A 3,954-nucleotide genomic window follows, 5' to 3' on the forward strand; every position below is an offset into this window, starting at 1 on the left:
TATTTACATTTACTGTCTTTAAATTTTACTATAGGCTTGAAGGAAAACCCTAGTGGAACTTTATATTTTAAAGTTTTTGTTATTGTTTTGTTACTCAAAAAAAAAAAATTGGGTGGAATTTGGAGACAGACAAAAATACCAAACTAATTAATCTTCCAAATAGTTGGGGAAGTTTCATGCTCTCTGCCTCCCTAAACTAATTAAACTTCCAAATACTTGGGGAAGTTACATTCTCTCTTGTTCCCTAGAGATAAAAGGCAAGGATCTCAGAGTGAAAGACATGGGGTTAGCAACCAGAAGGAAGTAGGGATAGAAGAAGGTTAAAATAACGATGTCGAAGGGGAGATTTCTTTATTCGGGCCACAATCAATGGAAACCTCTTACTCACACGCAGATCTATGAATTAGGGCTAGAATAGGTAGTCCTAATGCCTGAGAACTAACATGTTGAGGTTATTATTAGCCAATTGTTCTGGAAAGTGAGAGCTCGGGGGACTAGACATAATAGTCTCATGGAAGGGTGGAGTGGTCTCATCTAGATCTAAATTTCCTTAGCTATTTACGAAAATTACAGATAAATACATTTTATCTTTTCTTGGATTAATGGAATTTTGTAAAACCTTGTACATGTGAATACAAGAGAAGGTAGTTAATAAATGTTTAATCTTGTTTGAAATTAGACTAATTTTATTTTTAGTAAAAAAAGGTGTACACTTAAATACTAAAAAACTTTAGTTCTGAAATGTTTAATACTATGTGAGATTAACACAGAGTCGGATTAATGTAGGACCTTCCTATGGAATAATTTATTTGAAAAATGAGTTGCCTGTAAACTTATGCTCTTCTTCCCAGAGAGAGTAGTATACTGGTACAAAAGAGCCCGAGAGTAGTATACTGGTACAAAAGAGCCTGGGAGTAGTATACTAGAACAATTACTTTAACTAGGATAATCTGTAAATTGCTAAGAAGGGGTTGCATATGTAACTCTGAAGAGGCTTAGGTCTGGTTGATATAAGGGGCGGGTCTACATCCAAAGCAATCCCAGACCATACCCTGAGGAGGGTAATTCAATAAGAAAAGAACCCATGGGCTTAATTGAGCTCGGAGATGTCAAACTCTATTTCTAGCCCAGGTTGAAAGGAGTATAAGTAATCATTATAATTTGATAAGAAAGCGAGTAACATACTTGGAGCTACCTGGATAGGGTTAAATCATCTATAATCATACTGTACAAAGAAACATTCCAAGATTATTTATGCCAAGTGGCATAGTACTCTTTAATCATGCTAAGAAATCAAAACAAATAATACAGCAATTTGCGACTAAGAAAATTTGAGAAACAAATGTTGGAAAAAAAAACACAAGAAAAATGAAAGAGGTTCAACAACTTGGGGCTCTTATCAGCGGTTTTGTCAAAGTACAGTTTGTAGCACCATTCATGGTAAATTATATATAAATATTCTTAGCAAGGTTTATAACTAGAAAATAATTATATATTGCCTCTTCGAGAATAAAGAAACAAGCAAGGGTGTATGGCAAACCCTAAGCAATCCAAAAATAATAGCGAAGAGAACTGTTACTATGATTGTACAAAATAAAGAGGAGTCTTAACATTGTGTGCCATATGAATTACAGATATAAAAACTTAAATACAGTAATGGTAGAATGAGGATCTCTAGTTTCCAAAATAGACTATTTCTTTTAAAAGAGAGTACAACGTTTGTATTTTTGCAAATTTTGGGAAACATCGTAGGAAAGTAGCCCCAAAGAACGGAACCAAAATTCAGCCTCGAGAACCCTCTGGGTTTGGCATATCCCAATAAAGAAAGTTTAAATGCTTGCGACCCTGTTTAAAATCTCACAAAATAATGGCATAGAGGGAGAAAAGCACCTGGTATGATTAAGAATGAATCTAGGAACTATTAGTTGCATTCGATAGTGCACCATGTGAAAGCCAACCTGCAACCGAGCATCAAAACCAAAAGATAAATTCCATTAGGTGCTTTTATCAATATTTAACCGGATTATCCCTAAATTCCACCGTTGAAGGATGAAAAACAAAATTACCTATAGATTCAAACCTGACGAAGGGTGTTATGAAACCTCGGAAGAAAGAGTCATAAATTAGGCACAATGGGGACGGGAATGAGATTGAATGGAATTGCGCAGCCAAACGAGAGAAGTTGCGGATTGGAGGGTGGACATGCCATGAGATTAACCCTGCTAGGGTTTGAATTGCAAAATTGTAGTGGTTTGTAAACGAGGCTGCAACACAAGAGAAAAGAAATAAAAACCCCAAAGGATTACCTGGGTCGAGTGCTTGAGTCTTAGGATTGAAAAAAATCTCTGTAAGTTTTTGAGAGGGTTGTAGAGCTTCCGTTCGGGAAAATAGGAGTAACAACTGATTGACAATCGTCGGCGGTAGGGTGATCCATTACCCTAAAATTCCCCTGTTGAACACGAGCTGTTGGATCTTTCCCACAAGATGGATGGTGTAAACTACGTTATATTTTTGCTTAGCAACTTTCCACCGAAGAATTAGAGTATAGAAAGTGGAGATTCAAGGGCTATCCAGAGGTAAAGTCAATTAATGAAGTGGGTCATGGTATAGTTAAGCCTTAATTCGTATAGCCAACAAATTTATTATAATGAAAAGACTCGGAAAGGATCCTGTATACCAAAAATTATATAAAGTTGTCCTATTATGTGAACCCCATAATATATGTCCATGAAATAAATGGAATTGCACTTTATATGTAATTGTTAACCATTGTAAACCTTAATGCAAACCATAAGTAAAATACACTTGGTGCATGAGTTTAATCTTATGATAAAAACAAATTACTTCAGGATTAGGGTCTATTTGGTCGTTATTGATGTGTTTTGGATATATATATATATATATATATATAATATATAAAATGGTAAATTCTTGTTCTAATATGATATGTATGGATACATGTTATAATGCTTATCATTATGGCCATTACCCCCCTTAAAGTTTTTACCCGGGGTTTCTGTTACACCGACATCCCCCTATCACTAAGGTCTAACCCAAAATTTACTTGTATTTACACAGGAGTACGCATGCCATAACAAGTCTTACAACCATATGCCCATTTACATTTACATGCAAAAATTTGACTCCATCATAATAATTATTAATAATTTATTTTTTTTAATTATTATTTATAACTTGATCTATCCTCTAGCCTTGCTCTTATTGAGCCTGCTGCTCCCAGAAATACCCTAGACACTTTTCCTTATGTTCTCATTCCAACGCTCACTACAAGTGAATCCAATCAAAGACCATGTTACGCCATTTCCAACGTTGTTTTCATGTTGTCGTGTCTCTCAATGAAATACAACCTCAATTCTAGTAACTCATCTAGGCTCTTAGAAGCCTTGCATTCTCTTTCCCTCAAGCTAGGTGTTAACTCCTTCACTCAGTGTATGCATCGACAGTTTTCTCCCTTTTTACTACCTACAACATCACGCAAACTCCAACTACTTGAATCATTGATTCCAAAAAAATCAACACATCACTTGTTTGAAACCCCATTCAAAATAAATCAAACTGAGACTCTTCCTCCACAAATGATCGTGACAAAATATTTTCCATTGTAGCTACAACCTTGCAGCACGCATGCCAAATGTCAATCCACCTTATGCCTGTAATCAAAAGAGTCCACAGGCCACTTTCACTTCAATGCTTTGTGCATCACTTCCATGGATCCTAGCCCTCCGTAGAGCTACAATGGTCCTTTTTGCTTCGCCATAATGCCACCATCCCTGGATGGGGTCAAAGTTGTTCCAAATGGTTGACATAAAGACCACTACAACATTTTTTAACACCACATGATCAAGTTTCATCCCTAACGACCTTTCTTCACAATATATTCACAACGTCAACATTATTCCACAAGTGGATCCCTAACCGCGCCTTCACAAGATC

The 3,954-nt window shown here is 36.0% G+C and overlaps 1 long non-coding RNA gene across 1 annotated transcript; it reads right to left on the reverse strand.

Annotated features, from left to right (window-relative positions):
• Positions 1–1,507: 1,507 nt before the first annotated feature.
• On the reverse strand, positions 1,508–2,591 carry LOC149186334 (uncharacterized). Its single transcript, XR_016256129.1, has 3 exons — positions 2,307–2,591; positions 2,067–2,219; positions 1,508–1,958 (listed from the first exon to the last, which is right to left on the reverse strand). It is a non-coding gene; the product is annotated as an uncharacterized LOC149186334 (long non-coding RNA).
• Positions 2,592–3,954: the final 1,363 nt, after the last annotated feature.

Source organism: Pinus tabuliformis, chromosome 3_1, assembly GCF_031772625.1.
Source record: "Pinus tabuliformis cultivar Carrire ecotype Pingquan chromosome 3_1, CPIR1, whole genome shotgun sequence".
NCBI classification, from domain to species: Eukaryota; Viridiplantae; Streptophyta; class Pinopsida; order Pinales; family Pinaceae; genus Pinus; species Pinus tabuliformis.